General features: G+C 61.6%; 1 protein-coding gene across 1 annotated transcript in view; it reads right to left on the bottom strand.

Moving 5' to 3' along the window:
- PDGFRB (platelet derived growth factor receptor beta) overlaps positions 1-5,940 on the bottom strand; it is a 40,896-nt gene extending 34,956 nt beyond the window's left edge. Inside the window, exon 1 of the mRNA XM_019506147.1 lies at positions 5,772-5,940. The gene's annotated coding sequence lies outside the window, so the exon portion shown is untranslated. The remainder of the gene's footprint in view (positions 1-5,771) is intronic.
- Positions 5,941-16,189: the final 10,249 nt, after the last annotated feature.

Genomic DNA, 16,189 nt, shown 5'->3' with positions numbered 1-16,189 from the left:
GGGAAGCCACGGACAGCCGTCCTGGGGACGGGCAGACGGAGGTTGGCGGGGGCAGACCGAGGGGAAAGGAGAAGCCCATGAAAAATTTGGTGTCTGTCTTTTACTCCCTGCGCTCCCTCGTCCCCACCATGCTCTCCTTGCCACGGCGTGCCGGGGGTGCCATGGGGTCAGAGAGGGACGGGGTGTTGCAAAATGCCAGGATAGGGTTACTCACGGTGGGGCAGAGGGAAGGCAGGCGGCGTTTCCCCTGCCTCCTTATAACCGCAAGGCCGAGAGGGCAGGCGGAGAGCTGTGATATACCCGCCATCGCCCTCCGCCCTGCAGGCATCAGCAAGGCCGGAGCGAAGGGCTGTCCTGATGGATGCCACCTGCTACTGCCAGCCTCCCCACGGGGCACCATGAGGCAGGCTCCCCTCCCGTGGCCATGCGGCCCGGAGTCCAGCCAAAGCCCAGCTCTGTGGGAAGGGGCGGCAGAGAGGGAGGGATGTCTAGGTACGAGGCACGCGGCAACCCGCTGGGGGCATCCCAAGAGCCTGGCGCTGCCCCAGGAGACACCGCTCCCACCGCTGGGCTGGGCTGGGCTGGGCTGGGCTGGGCAGGGAGGAGTGCCCAGGTGACAGCTCTGGGCTTACGCCCCAGCTGCCCTCCTGTCTACCCTTGACCCCACGTGGGCTGTACAAGCCGCCCCTGCCCTGACAAGCACCTCGGGAGGCACCTGGGCTGCGCTGCAGGGCTCTGGCTGCGGCCGTCCATCCGCTCTGAAACCTAACTTCCCTCCCGTGTCCCCCCGACCAGCCTGCCCGGGACGGGGGTGGCGGTGGGGCACTTGGCCGCTCTGCAGACGGGGGCCGGGGCCAGGAGGTGAGGCCCCAAAAGCCCCCAGCCCTTTACACAAGCGGCTCTTCTGTTCTGCGGCCATTTCCGAGGCAAAGAATTTGAAACCGAGGTGACTTCCAATGTGCAAGGGGAGAATGCGCCTTCAGAAAGAGAGGCTCGAGATGGTTTATTTTCTCTTGGCCCCGGTTCAGACAAACCCACAAGCAAACATATTTTCTGTATAAATAAGACAGTGTGTCTCGCCAGTTAAAGCAATTCAAACATGAATGTAGCGATTTAATTGGTGCCAATTACTGTGTCTCGGTAGCATTAAGATTTCAGTCACAGCCCCTTCAAGGGCTGGACGGGCCAAGGACGCCGAGGCAGCGCAGGCGGGAGCAGCGGGATACGGCCCTGCAGGGATCGGGCTCTCAGATCACCTGCCAGGCGGCTCCTCGGTGTCCCCCCGTTGGAGGGGGCAGTACGGGGTTAGGCCTTGGGGAGAATAAGCCCCCTTCCCTCCCCGAGAGGACGCCTTTCCAGAGGGGCAGCTCCCTCCATCCAGGGCTGAGATCTTCGGGGAAGGGTTTCCTCTGTAATCTGGGCCTGCGTCTGCTCCGAGAAGGACCCGGGCCGGTTGGGCCACCCTGCACTGAGCATCAGCGGCTTTTTCGGGCGCCAGTTTCCTGCACGGGCCCTTTAAGCTGCGGCGCGCTGGCGCTCATCATTATTCTGAGTCTCTGACATTGATAGAGCTCCTTTCATCGTGCTGGGAGGGAGGCCGCGTCCAGCCAGTAGTGCTCGCTAGCCGCGGCGGAGAGGAAAAGCCGGCTGCTGGCTCATGCTCCCCCCCAGATCATGCAGTGCGATGAGGTCCCCCTTGCCCTCAGCACTCCCAGTCCCTCCATGCCAGCCCCCGCCTGCTTCGCTCAAGGCTGACGCGCCCGCTTGGTCTCCTCTGCCACAGCCCTCCTGTGTGACTTTGGGCCAGTCACTTCACCCTGCTGGGCCTCTGAAACAGAGAGGATCCTACTCCACTGCCCCTTTTGGCTGGGAGTTATTTGGATCAGGTGCCGCATCCGACTGTGTGCTCGGGGCTGCACACCCACAACTCGGCCTCCGGCTGCGTTGCAAACAAGAAGCAGTGTTTTTGTGCCGCTCGGTTCCTGGAAGAGGGGGCAGCTCTGGAGACAAGAGTGCCTGGCAGGGGGTGGGCAGTGGAGGAGGGCCGAGGGGAACTTGGCCTCAGGGAGCCTAATTAGGCATTGGGGGTGGGAGGAAAATTGAACTTGTTATGTCCTATTTGCCTGACAGAACGGAAGGAGCCTCCTGGAGCTGCTCCAGCCTCTCAGTTTACAGTTTGCCCAGTTTACAGCCTCCCTCCAAGATCGTCTCCCGGGGACCCTGTCCCAGGGCTGCAAACAGCAGGTGAAAAACAAATTTGCTCCCGGGAGACCGCGGTCCCAGTCCTCCCTCGCATTCCTGATGTCCCGTCCCAAACCGAGAGCCAGGGCAGTCCCTGAACTCTGGTCGACACTGGGCCAAATCCCCACGACAGCCCGTGGCACAGGCCACGGGCAGACTAGGCTGGTACAGTGACTCCAGACTCCAGCTTTGTATGTCTGCACAGTGAAGCCTCTGGACTTTTGTCCCCAGATGGGGCTGGATATTTCTTCCCTCATCTCCATGTCACCTCCCTGCTTGCAGGGCAGAGGCGAGCCTGTGATGCAGCTGCAGCAGGTAGGAGCCAAAAAGCAGGAGCAAAGGGCCATCCTTCTCCAGGACCCTGCAACCCAGGTCAGACCTGAATGGGGGAACTGAGCTCCCGTCACCAGGTTGCCATCGGCTGCAGGCTACAGACCATAGACATGTAGGGCTGGATGGGAGCCCCGATAAATGATCCAGCTCAACCCCTGCATGGAGGCAGGTTTGAATACATCTAGAGACCTGCCCCGGCCCATGGTCATCTAACCCACTCATAAAAGCCTCCAAGGAGGGAGGATCCAGGTTTTCTAGCTGAGGATGCTTCTCCGACATCCAGCCTAAATCTTCTGTGTCGCAAATAAAATCGATTTCTTTTTGTCATAGATTCATAGACATTCGGGCTGGAAGGGACCTCGGAGGATCATGGAGTCCAGCCCCCGCCCAAGGGGCAGGAAGTCAGCCGGGGTCATAGGATCCCAGCAAGGTAGACATCCAAAATGGAAATCCCAGACAACAGCTCACTGTCCTCTCTACCACCTTTTACATAAGGGGGAGACGTCTCATGTCAGTCCTCTCTTTTCTAGACTAAAGGATCATAGTTCCTCCAACCTTTTTTTTTAAACAGGTTTGTAAACCTCTCATCCCTCCTGGTGCTTCCCTCTGGACTCCCTCTTCCTTGCCTGCACCTCGCTTATCGCTCAGATTCACCTCCCGGCGGCAGTTCAGGCAGGAGGCCTTTCTCTGCTCCCCATCCTCCTTCCACGTGGCTCTGGGGACACGTGGGAAACTGGGGCGCTGTGTGCTGCTCTTCCCAGCCTTCCCCCTGCCCTGCCGGCTCTCACTTACATGGACATAGGGAGACTTGATGGGGGGGACGGGGACTTCTTGTGTGGCAGCCGCCCGGTGATACCTCTGCATGCTCAGACCTACCCTGAGAGGGAGCCAAGCTGTGCGGTCCCTTGCCCTGCATGGAGGAGAAGTCACCGTGGCTGAGCTCCCACTTCTGGTGGGATCACACAGGCAATGAGCACAGAGCAGGTGAGGTCTGCAGAAACCCCTGGTTCCCAGCCACCGAACATGTGGGACCGCGACTCCCTACAGTGGCATGACTCTGTTTTTGGATACAGACCTCAGCAAGGGACTCAGCTGTCAGAGGGGCACTCAGCACTCTGCATAACAGGCTGCTTTTCCCAGCGGCGTGGAGCCGCAGGGCTGGAAGGGAGTCAGCGAGTCCAGCCCCCTGCTTCAGGCAGGATCACCCCTATGCAAAGCATCCCATAAAAACCATAATCTAAGCTCTACACCAGACGACCATCAACAACCATCTTCAGCTGAGTGCCCCCAGATTGGAGGCGCTCAAACACTCCCACCTCCTTGGAAAACTTTGGCCTCAGTTTTTTACGCTCACGACTGCAAATGAAACATGGATTGTGCAGCGCTGCGACAGTCCCAGGGCAGGTGACCGCCAAGTGCCATCCATTCAGCTCCCTGGAGGATTACCCTCAGTCCCTAACGACCAAATTTAAGTGGCAACACCATTCACCCCTTCTCTGCTGCCCACCTGAGCAGAGACACCCAGCCGCTTAGCACAGGCCACCCGCTCTGGGATGCTGGATGGGTGTTGGGTAGAAGAGCCTTTTCCTCGCCCGTTGAGCTGGGAAATGCTCCCACTCAAGGTCTGTCTTTTCAAACAGCAAAGGTGCAAAGCTCCCCTGTGAAAAGTCCCTCCTCTCCAAGAGGAGGCTGGGCAGTGCATCCGGGCCCCTTCCCATGAGTGGGTTCAGAAGCACTAACTCATTCAAGGTCCCATCACACGGCTCGGCCTCCTTTGGGGCTCTCGCCCCGACTTGATGGGCTTTTGCGACCTAAAATGCACCAGAATGCGGCTTTCTAGTGAGGCCGATGGCTGTGAAAGAAACCTTCCACCTGGCCACGCTGCACATCTCCAGGCCACCCGGGAAGGAGTGCTCTCGGGTCCCGGCAGCGGCGAGAGCTCTGCTCCAGCTGCTGCCCCCCGGGATTACCCCGAGCCTCAAGCTGCAGCTCCGCCAGAGACCCGAGCTGCCCGACATTATCCGCGAAGGCTCACCTGGACGCCGCAAGGGGCAAATTTCAAGTAAGGGAGGTGCGGTCCTGTGCCTCCCTGGCTAATGCAAGCACAGCAGTCGTTCACATGAAGGCCCACACCGAGGGCCACGTGAAACAAGGATGGACGTAGCCAGGGTTGCCAAGGTCCCACTGAATGGTGCCAGGGAAGTCCTGGGCAGAGGGGCGCCTGTCTGCACAGGGAAGCCGGCCTCACATTGCAGTCAGCGGGACCCAAACACAAGCTTAAATTCTTCCTAGAGTGAGCACCGGAGGCTTGCCAGCCTTCACTTCCCTCCAGGTCGCCCGCAGACCCGGCACTGCCCTGCTGTGGGGCCAGCGGAGAGACCAAAGGGCACAACTGAGGAGCCACCCTGCTCCGGGGAGCAAGCACAGCCCCGTCTTCCCACGGGGCCCTGACAAAATGCCTTGGGGGACAGCGCGGTACCTGCAGCCCCGTCCTGACAGCCGGGCACCCGCGGAGCTGCTTTCTAAGAGGCAGAGCCTGGGCCGAGGCGCCGATGCCCAGCACAGAGGCTTGCACTCGGGGGTGGTGTCTGGAGCTCTCCTGTCCCGTTCCCCCTGCTGTCACCGAGAGTGACCCCTCCACAGCCCACCCTGTGGCTCCTGGAGGTTGCTGTCCATGCCCAGGCTGGCATCGCCCGCAAGCCATGGGCAGGCACCCCCGAGTGGGACAGAGGCAGCAGGGTGGCACCCCAGGGTGAGAGTCAACCTCCCCTCTGCAGGGCTGGGGTGATGGGAGAAGCCTGGGAGCTTCTTCCCCCCTTTGCCCTCAGCCCCCACTGCACCTGGCACAGCTGGGGGCACTGGGACAGGAGCAGAAAGGGGGGCAGAGCCCCCCTCACCCCAGCCCTGCAGAGGGGAGGTTGGCTCTCACCCCGGGGTGCCACCCTGCTGCCTCAGTCCCACTCTGGGGTGCCTGCCCCTTTTGCCCGGCTCTGGATGCAACCCCCCAGCCCCCTGCCAGGGGCACCCACTTCCCCCTATACAACCAGCTCCCTGGGGACTTGCAGCGGAGCCACTTCCAGCCCGGGCAGACAGCAGGGTCCCTTTCCCCATTGCAATCCCAAACCTGGGGAGTTGCACGGCCGCAGGGAGTTAACTGCAAGAGCTGGGGGGTGAGGGGGGGACTCGAGCGCCCTTACCTGGAGCCCGCGCGGCCCGAGCCCTTCCCCGTCCGGCCAGGGCTGCCCCCGAGCTCTGTCCCGCCTGGAGCATCCAGCGCAAGGGGCAGGTCCGAGCCGCCTCCGGGGAGCAGCCCCTGCCCTGCCCTGCCTCCCTGGGCTGGGCTGGCTCTAGCTCCGCTCTCCGCGTCTGCTTTCAATTCTGGCTCTTTTCCCTGCCTCCTCCTTTTTTTTTCCTTTTTTTTTTTCCCTTTGCTTCCAGCCCCCCTCCCATTTTTCCCCTTTCTCAGGATATGAGGGGATGTTTAGAGAATCCGCTGCCCACGCCAGCAGCTGACTCATGTTTTTATTCGAGAAGGCCTGCGCTCGACTGACTCCACACATTCCCTTCGGCTCTTGGCCGGAGCTGGCACCGTGCAGGCTGAGCCCCTGGCAGCAGGCTGGGCCGGCCGCCGTGCTTCTCCAGCCGCCACCCGGGCCCGTCGGCGTGCAGCCCCTTGCGTGCGGGCTCGATGGCCCACCGCCACTCCCGCTCGGCTGGCACAGCCCCGTGAGGAAGGCGAGCACGTCCTTCCAGGGCCAGGGACCAGGGCTAGCAAGGGAGCCCAAGTTGCCGGTGGAGCGCGGGTTAGCCCCCCAGCGCCGGGATCCCATGTGGACACTGGTTCGGTGCCGCAGGATTCAAACAAGGGCCCTCTCGCTCTGAGTCTGGACGTGCACCCCGAGCTTCGGGAAGGGAGGCGAATTTGCACAAATGCAGGGGGTTTCCCCAAGTGCTCTAGCACAGGGGTCTGTCTACAGGGGGATTGACCTATGGCAGCCTGATGCCATAGCTGGACACTTTTTTGGGTGAGTTTATGGCTTAGCGGAGCCTTTTGTGGGTGAGTTTGGAGCTGGTTTCAGGCCTTGGTTTCACCAGGATATCCTGGGAAAGCCCAGAGAATAAAAACATGTTGCGAGCACGTGACAATCCACTGAGCCGACCTGGGAAATGCTCATCGGGTCCAGCGTAGGTTAGTGCCTCCCAGGCCCAGCACGTCATTGGTGTGCCTTTACCCCAAGGCAATCCCCCCGTGCTCGGCCTCAGGTTTCTCTCTCTGGAAACAACTCTTCTCTGTGTCTCAAACTGGTCGCCAAACGACGCTCCGAATCCCAAAAGAGCGTCCTGGCGGAGAACGCCACAAAGCTGTGCCGGCAACGCTGTCCCGAGACATCTCCCCAGGCCAAAAAGCCCTTCCTAAAGCCTCCCCTGCCCTTCTCCAAAAATATTTAGCAGCCTGGGTACAGGCTGCGTGCTCCTTAGGCGAAGGGCAGCTTGGAGGCACCATTTTCCTTTGCGAGGTGGATGGTTTCCAGTCGAGCCGGCGGATGAGTTGCCACCCCCGTGGTTTCAGAAGTTGCTGCTTATCTCCAGTTATCTCAGTATCTTCTTCCTCTCCTTGATGACAAGCCAAGTGGAGACGGCTTATCCAGAGACTGCTGATGGGAGAGGGGGAGGAATTGTCCATGGGGAAACCCCGAGCTGTTACCATACAATGAGGCTGTGCTTGCGCAGCATCCTTTGGTGCCCGTGACAGAAGGGAGCGAGAGGCGAGAGGTGCAGGGTTAGCCCAGGGCAGGGGCAGCCACCGGGGAGGCTCCTGTGGCAGCCTGCATGGAGGTGAACGGGCTGGTGGGAAGCCAGAAACGTGGCACGGAGCAGCGCCGAGGGACCTGCACGGGTGCCCCTGCTATTTGCACGGGGGAGTCATTCCTTTCGGAGGCAAGGAAAGGCCCTCGGACCACCCGCCCTGGGTGCCGAGAAGGGACTGCAAAGGCAGACACGTCCTGGGGGCCTTTCTGAGACGGGACGCTGCTCGTGGCATGCTGAGTGGTGGGGGGAGAAGCTGGGAGGGACAGACCCAGGGCCCTCGGGGGGCAGGTACAGCCTCAAACCTCCCCCCAGCTGCTGCAGGCGAGCCCTGTGGGGTGGCAGGATGGAAAGGGTGGGGGCTGTTTGCCTTTAGCCACAAGCCGTTTGACGGGACAGCTGCCCGGTACCAAGAGCCTGGGGTCACCTCCATCCCATGGGCAGGCTGGGGTCTCCGAGATGTGCCCCCGCAGCCATCCCTTGCAAAGGCAGCAGGGTCTTGAGGCCCCTCGGGAGGAGGGCAGGGGGCTGTTACCCTGGGGCTTCGGGAAGGGCCTGCCGTCGTAGCCATCGTAGAGGCCGAGGCGTGCTGAGGAGGGCCTGGTGCATGCTGCAAACGGCTCCGAGTCCTTGTTGCTGCATCCCTCGCGCCTGTCCAAGGTCGCGTTGTTTAGGAACTCGGTGTTTGGGCTGCGGGCGCTGCGGGACAGGAGCCGGGCAGCCCGGAGTAAGCCACATCTGTGGGAGGAGAGGGGCTGCCTGCTCTCGCTAGCTCCCTTTGCTCTGGTGTAAGAGACCTCCGGCCAGCCGTGATGCTCGGAGGGATTAGTTACGCCCGAGCTCTGGGGTTTGTTCCAGGGATGCTGAGCTCAGTAGTGCCCACGGGGCCTAAGGTGCTCCTGGCCTCTGCCTGCACCAGGGACCTGGGCTGCACCTGGGCCTTGCCAGTCCCCTGGCTACTTAAATAAAGGGGGATTCCTCTCCGCTCCGCCAAGCTACACCCGCAGAGAGTTGTCCTGGGTGATTCTCCTCCCCAGGAGGTGGGGGTCTAAGCCTCAGGCCGTGAGACAGATGTCAGGTGCCCGGGGCTGCTACCCGGACCATTTTGTCCAGGTGAGAATTGATGCAACATGAAGCCCTGATGCATGTGCTCTTGTCACCATGCAGAGACACCGTGTCCCGCGGCTCTGGTTATCGCAGCAACTGGTGGGCCCCAGCGGTGCGGCGACGAGGCACCCCAGAGAGGCCAACCCAGAGCCCCCCCAGTGCGACGGCAATGGGCAGCTCTGGTCCCCACCTCTGGGGGCTAATGCTGCCCCCAGGCCAGGGGCACAGGAGCCTTGTGCCCATTCTGCTCTGGGACGATCCCATTAGTCTGCAGGGAGACGGGGGCTGAAATGCATCCCTGACTCTCCTCCAGGCTTTGGGGGGCTCCCCCCAGCTCCGGCCCTTCCTGCCTGGTGCCTTGGTGGAAGCAGCTGCGTGCTCCAGTGTGAATGCGAATAGCGGCGCTTCCGGTCACCCCAGTCATTCCAGCACATCTGGAGCCACTTAGGCACTGGAATGATTAACCCCTTGTGAGCTCTGCTGCCGCCGTGCCAGGCCAGCCGAAGAGGGAGTGCAACCCCCGTGGGCACGGAGCGCTCCTGGAGGGTGCTGGCAGAGCTGGAGGGCAGGGCACAGGGTGGTCAGGCCCTACTCCACCCTGGCCCGTGCAGCAAACACCGTAGGCATCCCATCGGCCGGGAGGAAGGTCTAGGAGCCACCGCTGTGTTCTGGCACGTTGCTCCACGAGGCACAGCGGAGCAGAGTCCCACCCATGCCTCAGTCTCTGGTCCCAGGGCAGGGGCTCAGCTCTGTCCTGCCTTACACAGTGGGGCTCCCAGGATGGCCAGCGATGGCCAGAAGTAAAGGAAAGATGGAGCTGCAGCAGGTACAGGTGATCCGAGCCACTGGGCTGGCCTGGGCGAGTGTCTGAGCCAGATACCTGTCCCGGATACTTCAGGTTCCAGGTGCAGAGAAGCATCTGCAGATGTGTGCACACCTATGCGTGTGTGCACGATGCAGGTGTGGCGAGGTACGTCACCTGCCCCGGGCCTTGTCTTCGCATGTTGCAAGCCCTGTGCCCCTTGCAAAGGCCGGGTGCATGCCTGTGCACTGTCCGGACAACTCCTGTGCCCATTACAGCTGTGCCCAGTGCCCTCCCATGGCGAGCTGGGGTAGTGCCACAGAGGCAGGCTCCACAGTGCCCAGCTCTTGCATTTCCATCCCCGGGCTCTCCCTATTTAGCATTTGTGGCAGCCTCTAGGCCTTGCCGGGCAGAGCGGGAGGACAGGAGCTTGGAAACCAGGATGCAGAAACAAAAGAGGCTGGTTTAAAAAGAAACAAGGAATGCTTTTTTTTCAAGCCCCTGCTTTTGAGGCCGTGCTGGTGCTGCCCCATGAGTGATGCAGCGTGTGAGCCAAGGGCTGCCTGCTCTGGGCCCCACAATGGTGCCAGAGGCAGCAGGGGGAGGTTACTAGCAGGGGGTAAGGCAGGTGGGAGAGGAGGGGCAGGGGGCCCAGGAGAACGAGGGCAGGGCACTGCTTGCAGCCTGGGTCCAGGCCTCTGGCCATCAGGTATGTCCCTTGGCATCTTTCCTCTGAGAGTGCTGCCAAGGCAAGCAGTCAGGGTGGTAGAGATGATATCTTGCATTAGCCCAACTAGACAGTTGCAAAAAACCCAACTTCCTTTATTTGCAAGCTTTCAGGCACACGCGCCCTTCCTCGGGCATAGGAGAACGCGAAGATTGTCAAGTTTCTCCCGGGGAGAAATGAAAATTCGTATCGTGCCGGACAGCCGGAGTGTGATGTAGGACGAGGGCACGCAGAGCTCCTGCCCTCCTCCTGCCAGGGCTTGCCCCCTTCCCTGCAGAGCCGGGCAGGAGGAGAGCGAGCCACGTGACGCCTGGAATGAGAGCAATGCGCCGGGAATGCTGCCGCGGCCTGGCCGGGGTGGGCTGGGGGCGGTGGGGAGGCCCAGCGCGGCGGCGGGGACCAGCCGGTCCCTCTCCAGCGTGTGCTGGAATGTGTGTGCCTGCGGCGTGCGCGTGCCACACGGCCCTGAGCGCGCAGCCCGGATGGGAGACCCGGGACCGAGCCCCGCGGGCAGCTTGCAGGTGGCGAGAGCCTGTGTGTCTGCAAAACCCGGCCTGCCTGCCTGCCTTTGGCTCCTGGGGTGTTGCGTGAGCTACAGACAGACGGACAGCCAGGGTACGGGCACACCACTGCGGTCTTCCTTTCCACCAGTGTCAGTGCAGCTTGCACACGTGGTGTACAGCCGTACAACTCTCCCACGTAGCACTAACTCAGATGCCTGGCCCCGCTTCCTCTGCCTGGGGCGTACTTCCAGGGCTTCCCTCCCCAGGCGGTGAGAGCCAGCTGCTCTCCAGCCTCCGTCCAGGACCAAGGGGATCCCAACTGCTGTGGATGAGCCCTGATGGCCAGTGGGTTTCGTCTGAGCACGGCTGTGCCCTGCCTCGGTGGCTGGCTCCTCCTGCCCTCTCTGCTGGGGTGCGGGACCCCCGCTCCCGTCCCAGCCCTGCGGGGTGCTGTGCCAGGGCCACTGCCCAGCGCTGGGCTCCTCTGCCATGCGGCTCCTTCGTGGTCCGTGGGCCCCGGGGAGCCCGTCTCCACCAGGTGGTGCCGTGAGACCACGGATGAACCGGAGTCAGACCCAGCCCCTTGCTGGCGCTGGCAGAGCGGTACTTGCCCCGCTTGGGCTCGGCTTCTCCTGCCCTGCAGACGCAGGGGCCCCTCCCTGTCCGCCAGTGGGTTCCTCCATCTGCCTCCTCTTGCCCCTCACCCTGGCCTCGGGGGCTCAGCTCGGCCCTGGCCAGATTGCAGAGCTGCCGGGTTACCTCTTGCGGTGCCCAGATCTAACCCAGAGGCACGGGCTTTCTTGCCAGCTGTTTCACCTGAAGATTTATTTGCCACCGGTGCTGAGGCCCAGTGCAATGCCCCAGGCTGGGAGCTGGAAGCAGCCCCTTGGAAATGGCCCCCGTGATGCTGGAGGTCCTGCAAGTGCAGATCGGCATCCCCTGCTCCCTTCAAGCAGAGATGGGAGCAGACTGCCTGTCCTGCTGGTGGCTGCAGAGGGGGTGGGAGAGGCTCTTACACCCCCAAGGAAATTTGTCACCACTCACTGGTGGTGCTCTCCCCTCTGCAAGAGCCAGGGCACCAGACAGGCCCTTAGGGTTAGAGCTGGGGCTGAGGGATGAAGCCCCCAGACCAAGGAGGAGGCCCTGGCTGCTGGGAGAGCATCTCCCCCTGCTCCAGCCTGCAGAATCATGGCCGTTCTGTGTGGGCGACTGAAGACCCGGGGCACCCCCTTGCCGGGCTCAGCAAAGCTGCGAGGACAAGGGTTTCCCCTCCAAGGGATTTCGGGTCCAGCTCAGGGAGAGGATCCTGTGCCCCTTCCCGGCCAGAAGGGCCATCAGCCCTGGGGACTGGCCTTGCTGCCAGTGGGCCACATGTCCCTTGTTTCCTTCCCTGGGGCAGTGCATGTGGACGGGGTCTGCGAGCAGAAAGCCCCTGAGCTCAGGGCCCTTCCCAAGGACCCCGGGGATTATGGCTCCGGGCTTTTCCTTCCAGGCCCCTGGAGCGAGCGCGGCCGCCCTGCTCAGCCCCGCAGGGGACTGCTGCAATGGGAAGGTGGAGCTGAAGCCACCAGGCAGGGATTTCCCGTGCACAGGAAAATCCCCAGGTGATGTCAAGGTGACTGCTGCAAAGGGGCCCGGACAGCGTGTGCTGGGCTCCAGTAGCATTCGTCTCCTTCCACACCCCATGCACCGGGGGGTCAGCCGGTGGTCCCTCCCAGTGCAGACCCACTTCTCCTGGCGGTGGGGCTGTTGCTTGTCCCCCAGCGAGGGGCATCCTGCTTGGAGATGGGGGGGCCAGGGGCGTAGCCGGACCTCAGGAGAGCTGACCGAGACAGAGCCCTGCTCTCAGGCCCATAAAGAGTGAGCTGTTTTCCATGGACAGACTTCTCCAAGCCTAATCCCTGGTGGTCATAAAATGGATCCAAAAGAGAAGTTATCACGAGAGGATCTTTATGGCCCCATTGTCTTCCCCCTTCCCCTCCCCAGCCCAGCCCTTCCCACCAGGGTAAACTCGCAACTCGGAGGGAACTTGCAGCACGCGGGAAGCGTCGTGAGCAAGCGTCTGGCAAAGGTGCGCAGGGCTGCGGTGGCGGGGGAGAGGGCAGGGCTGTGTCTGGATTGCAGCAGGCGCTGGCTCAGCCTGGGGCGTCTGTGGCCAGCATTTCCCGAGGCCCCAGGCCCTGCCTGCGAGCTGCAGGTACTTCAGGATCACTCCCCGCCCATCTCTGTGAAAGGAGCTTGCATCTGGCCTGTGTACACAGCGCATCGCCTATCACTGACATGCAGCCACCTCTGGGGTGGGGCACAGCCGCTGGGTAGCAGGGCCCAGTTCTCCCTTGTCCTGTCTTCACTTCCCCACCCTTTTCACGGCAGACTTTCGTGGGGGAAGAGGGAGCTGGCGCTTCTTTGCATGATCAGGCAGGAGGAGGAAGAGAGGACGAGCTCTTTTGTTTAAACAAAGCTGCCAGCATGGCTGGGCTATGGGAAGGAACCAGGAGGGACAGAATTCGCCCATCAATCAAGGGGCACAGGAGCCAGCGGGTACGACAGTGTGGGATTTATTGTGTGGGTAGGGCCGGTTACATTTCCCATGCATCATGGAGCCAGGGACACAGGGGAGGGACAGTCACCACAAGCCACAGAGAGGCCTTTATGCCAGGCAATACCACCACGCCTCTTGTATGGGACACACAGGAGCCCTGGGCAGGGTTCCCAGGCCCCTCTGCATGCCCCCGCGTGCCAAGTCACACAGCTTCAGCTGCGACTTCTTTCCTGTACCCTTCCAGCTGTCCCACCATGAGTCTTCCCCCTCTCCTACACTGCTAGAGACCATACACAAAAACCTTAGGGGGTTCATTCCTCTCCTGAGACCTTGTGATGGCTTTTCCCCATGGGCAGAATCTGGGCCAGGGGAGAGGGTGCAAAGCGGGGAGGGGATGAGCTGTGGATGGCACCGGAGAGGATGGTCCCGGAGGTACGTGCCTCCCCTACACCCTGTGGAGTGGGGGCAGCTGAGTTGCTCCCTCCTAGAAGCTCCCACACATCTCCCTTTTCCTGATCCCTGCCCCACGCCCCCTGAAGGACTATGCCGCCCCATTTCATCCGAGCCAAGGAGCCCCGGCTGCGGCAGGGTGGGACCGGGCGTCTCTGCTTTGCAAGCCAAGCGTTTCAGATCCATTCAAATCTCCGTGCCATCTCATTAGGGGTCTGGGGATCCCAGAGGCCTGTGCAGGCCCTGCACAGGAGGAGCCGATGAAATGGGTTTCTAGTCGACTTTCTACGCGCGTGCATATTTGTGCCCAAGCTTGGGCTGAATTGGGGCCAAGAAACATCGAAGCAGAACAGGATGGGACATAGGGGACTGCCAGCAAGGGGCCTCTGAGCGAGCCCAGCCAGGAGCATGGATCTGGACATGCCCGCACTGGGTTATCATGCCGGGGGTGCCGGCGAGGGTTTCAGAAGCGCTGTCCTAGCTCTGTTCCCCGGCAGTGCTGCGCCTTTGGAAATCCCACCTTGAGCAAATAAATGGTTGCACTTTGACAGCATCCCCGGGAGCCCCAGAGCCCTTCACAAACAGACGCGGGACCTGGCTTAAGACCCGGTGACTAGGACACGGTGTACGCGAAGGACAGGCGGAGGCACCGGCATGCCCTTGCTGGGACCGTGGCTGAAGGGGTGATTGTCCCAGGAGAGACTCCAAGTGTCCTGCAGCTGCCGTGAGAGTGGTGTTCACTTCACCCAGTGCTGCTGTCATGACTGCGCCTGGTGCCACGCTGCACAGCCACGGCCGTTTTGGCATAGAGCTCCCTGGCACTGCCCTACATCGTGCACACCTACACGGGCAGAGGATGTAGGAAATCCAGGGGGCTGGTGCCTGCGGATGGTTTTCCATCCCAGGTCATGGCTTGTGCTAGCACGAACCACAGTCCAGGTCACCAGGTTGTTAGCCCAAAACATCCCTGCCTCCTAGGGTCCAGGCTGCATCCATTTGCTGGAAGGCAACAGGAGATGTGGCCCTGTGTTCCCAGTAGCAGGACACATTGTGTGGTGGCGGGTAGGTGCTTTGCTGGTCTTGTTGCATGGGGTTTTTTTTGTCGTGCCCTCTCCAGGGCTTGATGAAAGAGCACTGTGATCTCTTTGCTGCTGGTTATGAAACAGCCAGTCTCCTGCTGCAGTCTTTGAACCAGGACTGGAGATCCATGCCCCAGCCTGGTGGCTCACTCCCTTCTCAGACCAGTTGTCAATCCTGGGAGTCTCTTGCGGGCTACGAGAGCCCCATATCATCAAGCTTTTAACCCTGCAGAAACACTGGGCTTGGTGATCACCTAGGACCACTTAGCACAGCCCCCTGGATGGCACCAGGTCTGGAACCAGTCCCAGCTCAGCAGGAGCTCTGGGCTGCACCGGCTGAAATCTCTGGGCTTACATTGCATGTGCGCGTCTTATCTCCAGACTGACAGGCCCCGTGCCCCCCATGAGGTCCCTGTGAATGCCCCAGTGAACGTCCTGCCTCAAAGCCATCGCGGCGGATGCAGGTTCATTGCCGGTTCAGCCTAGCGTGGAGCCCACTGCCTTGCACCACTTTTGCTGCAAGCCGTAGCCTGAGGCGATGCATTATCTTGCATCCAGCCGGTTGTCTGGTTTTAGCCACAGGGACTGGGAACCGCCTGGCTTCAGGCTTTATCTGGCTGGTGCTATCCAGGAGGTCAGGGCAGAGGCTTGGCAAGGTCTCTAGGTGCCTTCATTTACCAGGCAAAGGTTCTCTCCAGCTTGGGGCAGGGGCAGCCTTGTGCATTGCCTTCCCCCCGCGGCTCAGAGGGGGTCTCCCCACCTGGAAAAGGCACTCTCAGGTCTTTGGGAATTTTTTTTTGGAGAGAGAAAATTGCAAGAAAACCTCCCCCATGCACCCGGGGCTCCATTCCCCTCCTCACCAGGGGCTCAGTGAGGCAGAAGCAGGAGCCTGGATTTGGACCAGGGACAGAGTGAGGTCTGAGCTGGGGGCAGGGGGCTATAAGGGAGCCCCAAGGCCACGCTGGGGGCCACGGGCACAAGCTTTGGGCAACTGGGAGGAGGGACCAGGCCAGCAGTGACCCCAGGACTGCAGGATCCTTTTGGGAGACCCCTTGTTCCCAGCTCGACCCGGCTCCTAGCGGTGCTGAGCTCAGGGGAGAAATTGCAAGGCCCTCCCTGGGCAGTGCCTGTGCCTGAGAGTCCCCAGTCTGTCTGTCCACCTGCCGGCCCATTCCCAGCCCAGCCGCCGGCTGCACCGCGCTAGACCTTCCCGCTCCCCCCGCCGGCGTCTTGGTCATTTGGCCCCGGCACACGGCTGGCCCTTGCTGAGCTGGGTTCGGCCCCAGCGTGAATCCAGCCTCCAAGTCAGTGTGTTATAGGCTCAGGCTGTTAGACCAACACAGGATCCCATGTGCAAACACCCCTGCCCCTTTTGGGGCAAGATACCCCGCGCTGCCCCAGTCTTTCTGCCCTTCCCCGACACGATCCGTGTGTCCCAGTCCTGCCACTTCGGGGGGAGCTGTGGGTTCCCGAGGCAGGGGGTCCAAGCCGGGTCTGGAGGGAGGGAGCTAGGTCATAAGGACATCAGAATTGCCATTTATGGGGTCAGACCCTGGGTGCGTCTTGCCCAGTCTCGTCCGCCGCACGGCAGCAGGGAGC

The sequence above is a fragment of the Gavialis gangeticus genome, unplaced genomic scaffold, assembly GCF_001723915.1.
Source record: "Gavialis gangeticus isolate Ggan-Ray unplaced genomic scaffold, GavGan_comp1, whole genome shotgun sequence".
Taxonomy (NCBI): domain Eukaryota; kingdom Metazoa; phylum Chordata; order Crocodylia; family Gavialidae; genus Gavialis; species Gavialis gangeticus.
The sequence above is the reverse complement of the archived record's forward strand: the minus strand, read 5'-3'. Positions and strand labels throughout refer to the sequence as shown.